Source organism: Arachis ipaensis, chromosome B03 (assembly GCF_000816755.2).
Source record: "Arachis ipaensis cultivar K30076 chromosome B03, Araip1.1, whole genome shotgun sequence".
Classification (NCBI taxonomy): Eukaryota; Viridiplantae; Streptophyta; class Magnoliopsida; order Fabales; family Fabaceae; genus Arachis; species Arachis ipaensis.
The window spans coordinates 22542427-22550463 of NC_029787.2; the positions used below are offsets into that span (position 1 = coordinate 22542427).

General features: G+C 37.3%; 1 long non-coding RNA gene across 2 annotated transcripts; it reads left to right on the forward strand.

The window, feature by feature from the left end:
* LOC107629822 lies at positions 475–2886 on the forward strand. 2 transcript variants are annotated; one of them, XR_001618051.2, is made up of 3 exons: positions 508–688; positions 801–954; positions 1092–2886. It is a non-coding gene; the product is annotated as an uncharacterized LOC107629822 (long non-coding RNA). The 2 variants fall into 2 exon arrangements; XR_001618050.2 differs by having other exon boundaries at positions 475–688; positions 801–2886.

Genomic DNA, 8037 nt, shown 5'->3' on the forward strand with positions numbered 1-8037 from the left:
GTTTATTTAAAATATTTTTCTTTAATTTAATTTTTTATTATTCTTTATTTAAAAAAATTGCCTTTAATCTTCAGTAACTAACACGTAAGATCAGTATATCATATTTGTTTTTACGGTAAACACAATAGAACTTCTCTAATGATTATCGTGTAACATATTATGGATTTTATATCATTTTGTTTTTTAAAAACAAAACGTAGTTACGCCAATTAAAAATATCTTTAATTATAAAAAAGTATGTTTTTTGTATAAAAGAACCTGTTATTTTTTAAAATTTAATTTTTATTATTAAAACTAAGGTAATAATTTTATATGCGAGTAAGTTCACTAATTTTATCATGTGAAAACTGCGTGGTTTACTAACTTAAACCAAATTTTCAGGTAGCCAAACAATATATTTGGTTTATGGCTTAGTATATGGTGAATTCAGAGGTTGGAGTTCACAACATTGTTGAAGCAGGAGTAGCAGGTAAGGGAAATTTTAGGATGGATGCTAATCGGGGGAGATCGTTGGCCATTGGTTCGGGTAGATTTATTTGGGCCTAGCCCAAGACCCATAAAATGAAGAAAGTGGGTCACGAAAGTTGCAGCCACTAAAGAAAAGAATAAAAACTCTAACCCTACTTCAACACAATCAGATTTAGAATTGTCGACCCCTTCATCTTCATCAAATGTTCAGGTGTGCATGGTAAGCCCTCGGCCATACCCAATCGAATTCAGATGCTGCGTCTTTGTGCATTATCGAGCCGAAACTCATCGTGTCTTGTTGAGATTTATTGTTGGATTGATTCTGAACTCAGGTTGACGGTGGCTGCGAGATATGGCCTCCGACGAACCTAACACATCATTCGTATATGGTAGAAGAAATCGTGACCGTTGATGACGACGCATAACATTCGGGTGTGGAATGTAGAGAGACTATTTGCGCTGGCATACATTCATACTGGAGAAAAAGTAAGTTTAATCACCAAAATTTGTACCGAATGTTATTTTAATTCGGGTTATGAAAATTGTTACTGTTTTTTCGAATTCATGCTTTAATTATGTTTTACCTTCTTTTTTCCATAATATCCATCCATATTTAACTATAGGTATTATCCTCTTGGATCCGTTTGCCTCTTAATCAACCATATCTGAATAACAATTAATGACCAGTAGAAGAACACACAATAAAAATCAAAGGCTCAAGCTCGATTATATATACGATTGTGACGACTTAGATGATGATGATAGGAAACTCAAGTAGCCAAGTAACTTATCAAGGATAGACTTAGGTGATGAAATGGAATAAGAAAATAAGCTTTTGTGTTGGGGAAATTTTTCTATTGAAGAGGTAAGTATGAATGATGAATCAATGTGTTGTTGGTTTTTGTCTTTATGTTTGTCGGGTATTGTCTTATTGGTTGTCTTTTATAATTGGCTGTTGTGTTGTTGATTGTCTTTCCGGTCCATCCACATTGCTGAGGAATGTCTCTGCCGTTGGGGAATCACGCAAGGAGCAAGTTAACAGAGAGGGCCATCTCCAAATTTGTTGAGGTAGCTCCTTCTTCCCTCCTCCCACTCTTCCTTGTGAATCGGTTCGTTTTAATATAATAACTGTATTGTATACAGTTATTGTCAACATTATTAATTTTTCCGTATGAAATTTCATTTAAAAGTTTGTTGACAAAAAACATAATAATCACTCAAAATCTAGTTAAATGTGATTCATTCTTGTTAAAAATAAAACGTGAAAATTAAGTCGAGAGATCACAAAATAATAGTGTATGTTTTTTTTTTGTGCTTTTGCTGTAGTTTGTTAGTAGTTAACTGAGTTCGTGTTGCCAGATACAATAGGTAGCTACAAGTACTTTTATTCAAAAATTTTGGAAAGGAATTTCGAAACTGATATCGGTGGAGGTACCATCCGGGGATGGATTTAACGTAAAATGGAGCAAGAAAGAAGGTGGTAGTGTTTGATTGAATGAAGGTTGGTACAGAGTTGTAACGGTATTGGGGTTAAAACTTGAGTATTTTGTTGTTTTTGAGTATAATGGTGAATCTAAATTTTCATGACCGTCACCACCATGTGGGAAATAAGTTTCCGAGTCATATGGGACTGACCATTATAGAAACTTCTCAAACTTGAATAATCAATCTATGAAGCACTCGATGCAAATCACCATGAATTTAAATTTAGATTCACCATTATACTTAAAAATCACAAAATACTCATGCTTTAATCCCAAGAGCTCCACAACTGTGTACCAAACTGCATTCAACCAAACACTATCATCTTCTTCTTTGCTCCGTCTTACTTTTTTATTCCATCCTTGACTGGAACCTCCGCCGATATTAGCTTTGATAGTCATTTCCAGTATTTGTTTAAAAAATTGGTGGAAAAGATTGAAGTCGACAACAAGCACTAAATTAAATATTAACAAGCGACAGAGAAGAACGATCTCAACAAGTATTAGTTAATAATTTCTCAACATAAGATTTGTCGGGTTAAGGACGAGTAGGAATGAGAAACATTTAAATGGATTTGAGTGATTACATTGTTCTTTTCAAAGAATTATTTAATACAATTTTACACAGAAAGAAAAAGAAAAGTATGTTTATAGTTTGTTAACCCAATTCATGAGGAGGAGGATGAGGAGAAGGGGAAGAAAGCAAGAATCTGCAAAATTGTTAAATGTAAATTTTGTTGTGATAGTTGAAACTATTGGATTGGTTATGGTTGCACTCCCGTAGGGTTTATGCAAGTAACTAAATCGATCATCACTTGTTGCTTCACTTGTCCTTATTGTATCCCTTCCCGACAATCATGGTCTGCACTTCATGTGGTTTTTGTTCGAGTTTTATGGGCTAGTGAAATTGCATTTATTCAGTATTTTCTGTTTGATAGAATGTAACTGATCCTGATCCGATTTTACAGTTGTGGCTATTTCGGTAGACTGTTTAAATTGTTATGTCAAGGTTGCCGGTTTCCTAGTTCCCCTCTTTGCTTCTCGTGTTAGTTAGCAGGTGTGAGTGTTAATTTCTAACATTCTTTCTGATTTCGCCATCTTGTTTATTCACTCAAACTAGTTATGTTTCCTTCTTTTACCACGGGTTCTGGCAGTTGCGAAAAAACAAAACGTGATAATGCACTTATGGGTGTAGACATAGTTTATTTTCTGGCTCCCAAATTCAAAATTCAAAAACGAATACAAAATCGTCAGCCTCAGTTGAATATCACGCTGAAAAGAAATACATGGGCGTTATCGATTCAAGTCTTGTTTCCTATGGTTGATGAGCACTTAGTGGAGCTTAACTTGTTGAACTCAGCCGCAGCAACACGACAGCGTCGATATCCATCTCCCTGCAAGCTAACTAAATTCGTTGTTGGGGACTTCATCTTCATCAATTCTTCACCCTCCATGGATGCAGCCGGGATGCGTTTATCATTTTTTTTGTTCTTCTCTTTCACAAAGGAAAAAAGTTGACTACCTACTTAGGATACCCAATTTTTTGTTATGCCAAAGCCCCACCTCTAGAGCTCCAGCATAGATGAACCCTATTTCATTGGTTAACCATAACTATGTTAAATATGACTCATGTCATGTAAGCCCACTTCTTTTCCCTATTCAACATGCAGATGGACCCAGTTTATAACGCGAGCTCGGGCTCACTCCATATGACATCAATGTGTTGGGCTGGGCTGAATGTTGCTTTTATATTGCAGTTTAACTTAGGGCAGATAAAATCAAACAAAATAAAATAAAATAATTATGGGCATATCATATTGGTACCAAATCTATCTCGACCTGTGAAATAATCAGAGACAATACTTAGATAATTAGGCACGACACTTATGTTGAGGTGCAAGTCACTCAATAACTACAATTAATATTCACTGAGTAGACGCAGCGAAGAAATAAGTCAAACATTCTAGAGAAAGTAATTGTTTATTTAACAATCGAACCAATAATACCTCATAGAAAGGGCAGGGTACACATTAAGAGCAACGCACATTAATTTCTCCATTCATAATGCTTTTGCGAGAGAGACCACCATCTCCATCAGCTGTGGCATGTATCACAAAAGGAAGAAAAATCAGAAAAGAACCACAAAGTTTTACACAACTATCATTTGCGGTGTCAGAAATAGAACAAATAAGGCATACCTTGCTTGTCTTGGCCTCCTCTATTTCAAGTCCGCCGAAAGTGCCCTCCCTTAAAGCATTACCGTCTGAACCGGGAGCAACGTTGTCCAATCTAGACATATTCATTGTCCCTAAGTTGAAATCGTGCACCTCATGAAGATGACTTATAGGACTTGGATGTCCCTTCTCATCGTTTGACCTAGTAACATCAAATTCAGTAATCTGCATTAAATAACAACATTCCTTTTCAGAACAACCCATCGATCTCTAGAAATCTATTAACTACCCTAAACCTTCCACACATACAATAAGCATTGTGTAAGTAGTAACCATAACAAACACAAATCTCATTAATCTTAGTTTAACCTTTGTGGTCAGCCCATCGGTACTTGTGGCACCAATGTGAGCATCGCCAGCATCCATCCCCATGGTTCGGGCCCTTTTTGCCTTATTTCTCATGTTGCGGATAAGACATGTTCATTTGGTATGACCCGGCACCTTACATGCCACACACTTCCTCCATAACGCTTTTTGTCTTGGCACCCTAGGTGCACCCTTAGTTCGCACAACATTAGGATCACGCAGTTTTGTAGCTGTTACATCAACCTTGCCACTTGCCTTTTTGGAAAACATATATTCCAGTTTGGCACGTAGCTCCTGTATCTCCTTCATCGCCTCCGTAAATAGATCGAATTGTTGTGCCCCAAGAAAGAATAACCAATGAGACGCGGAATGCAGTGCCCCGTGGCAAACCAAAAATTCTCGATCACCATCGTCATATTTTTTCTCCACATACTCCCCATCATGTTTTGCATCTTTCGTCCATCGCTTCAACACCAACCACTTCGGGACCTCCATCACATGCTCATGCTTCATGACAAAGAACATATGCTTATATGGGTACCTGCGCATGTCCTAGAAGTAACAGTCACACTGCAACCTTCCCATATTCTTGTCACATAAGATCACAATATGCCGGCACGGCTTCGATTTCCTTCTTCACATCGTTGAAAATAGTTTGGGTATATACTCTAGCAGCAAACCCTTCGAGGGAGTCCAACGTTGTCATCGAGACCGGGTCACCATAGATGGACCTGAACTGAGATAGTAGCTCGTTATTTCTAAACTCCCGAAGAAGAAGCTCAAGGTTTTGGACAAGTTCAAGCATTGTGTGTTTAGATTGAAGAAACTTCTTCACAACGCTGTTAATGTCCTCACACCGCAATGTTGTCCGGAACCCAGCACAAAACTTATCACCCAAGTATGTGTTGGCTCACATATCCCTATTCCCATACACCTGGTTCCCCTACAAGGTACCATTCAATCCATACTCAGCCGCTGCTTCGGCCCACACGGTCTCAAAGTCATCGACCACCATGTCTGCATACAGTCACCTGTTGAATAGATGGCGTAAAGCCACATCCTTGACGTTAGATGTAACATTCTTCTCAATGTGCCATGCACAAAATCGATGGTTGCTTTTGTAAAAACTTTTCGAACAGCCTCTCGGATTGAATCATCTCCATTAGTAACAACAACCGATGGCACCTTATTGCACATGACCTCCAAAAAATTTTCCAGCAGCCATGTATATGATGTGATGCTCTCATCTAACACCAACCCAAAGCCAAATATACAAGTTTGCTTGTGATTGTTGCAGCCTGTTATATTTATTCTTCTTATATATTGAGTCGAATGCAAGGACATCGCCAAAGTACTAATAGTCAAGCCTACTTGCACCGTCTGCCCAGAATAAATTAGCAAGCATGTCATCCACAGTAAAATTATAGCGAGCCATAGACATTGGATCGGCATCAACTTTTTCCTCCATGTACACTATAGCCGAGTTCGCATCCCCGTCGACTATTCTAGCATGCCTCTTACTGTCAACGTAGTTATAAGCATTCTTCTTCAGGAAACCAACTAGAGAAAACCCTCCGGCCATGCCAGCCAGGTACTGTATCGTCTTCGACGTTAAAATTTCACACCCTTGCATCCCATTTATTTGGGCTTTTGCTGCTTCTGTCGTGGACCAAAAATATGAAATTAGGTGGACCGTGCCATGATTTGTCAGCGCATGGTTGTGCTTCGTGATAACCTTCTTCACCCTCCAGATGTTATTGCTCCGGTCAAGGTATATGCACATCCTCGCCTCACAGTTTGTCCTTGTCTCCAGCTTCTGAGGCCTCCTCCTATCCACTCGATTGTAATGTTTCCTATGTCTGAGCCCTTCTCTATTGCAAAAAAAATCTTTGCCTAATTAGGTTCCCTCCTCCATCCTTAAACATATCCCCCTTCCGACTTCTAAAACCATGAAATCTACCCAACTTTTGATAAAAATCATATGCATATTCTTTCGTTGGAAATATCTTTCTTAATATGTCGTCATTGGTCAGAGAAGCAACATCTCCGTAATCAACACCGTCGTCACTCCGTGTGTACAACACATCTTTCAAGTTGACTGTTTCTATCTACAAAGTCACCTGCATAACTCGTGACACAACCAATCATAACACACCAAAAGCAAGTCGTATAGATATTCTCTTATGTATATTATTCATAGGTATCGTTAAACTCTTGCATAGCTGAATATGTAACCTAACACACTTCAGTTTCCATCCACTGGGCGTAGCACTATATTCAATGAAACTACATTTCCTAAGTTAAAACCCACACAATTTTAACACTGACCTAATCTATATCTGCACAAGCACATACTAACATACCCACTGCCGGCGAGAACCGGACTAACATTTCTAGATATTTAATATTCATCAAAATCCATAACTCAGAACATACAGACCACAATTCAAAACCCACTTTAAGACGAATAAGGGATTTATAAACATCAGCGAGAAACCACTAAGAATGGAATAATAATCACTAGCCGCTAAATTCTACCCTACAACTTCCTATAGATAGAGGTACCAGAACATACCAATCGTGCTAGACTCCAATCGTATATGAGATGCCCTCTGGTACTGGCCAGCTGAAAAAAACCCCCAGTATCCTATATCCTTCAAGGACGAGGATATCCACATTCAGCTATTGCACCATCCGAGTATCACGACCAGTGTTCCCACGTTTCCTTCCCTTTAAGTCTTTAACTGTGCTTGATGAATATGTTGTCTTTTATTCATTTTCTTAATTTACAACGATAATCTAAATTTAAGATCCTACTGTCTTTGACCCGATTTGCTATTTTCACTTATGTTTACTTCTTCTTCGTTATTGGGTCGGCGTGAATAAAGTTCACTTTGATTACAGTCTCATTTAAAAAAATGTCAATACAAAACAATTCTTCAATAAAAAATAACGCCCAACACTACCGAAAAATCCAACTAGCCCACCAAGTGTGTTCTCCAAAAATTATTTAACCACATCCTTCCATTAACAATTACACATTAACAATTAATCCTCTACAATATTAGTGGCCTACATCTAAAAAGCACTTTTCTTTTCTACTTGTCTCAAGAAAATTCTGTATCCATGTGATACGATGGAGACATACACATAGCATCTATACGTCTAGATGTTTTTTGATGTCCATACCATAGTCTTTACCTAAAACAAAAACATCATCTATCAATGATCCAGAACAATGTTTCCAATTTTCAAATTATTATATAATTTTTTGGTGGAACTATTAAAGAAAGTTTAAGCTTTAGAAGTACTAGCTTAGCTAGCTAGCTACAAGGTTATTATCAGTTAACTTTTTTGAATGATGAACCATTAGGCAATGTAATTATTTGCTAGGTATGGCCAATGTAATTTTCTCCCACATATATATGAAAGAAATGTTAGGTGAATAACTTAATTTATAATTAAGTTCAATTATTTTTTTAATTAATTTTTATTGTGCTAATAAGATATTGAACTAATTTAGTTAAACTTAATTATAACATTATTGT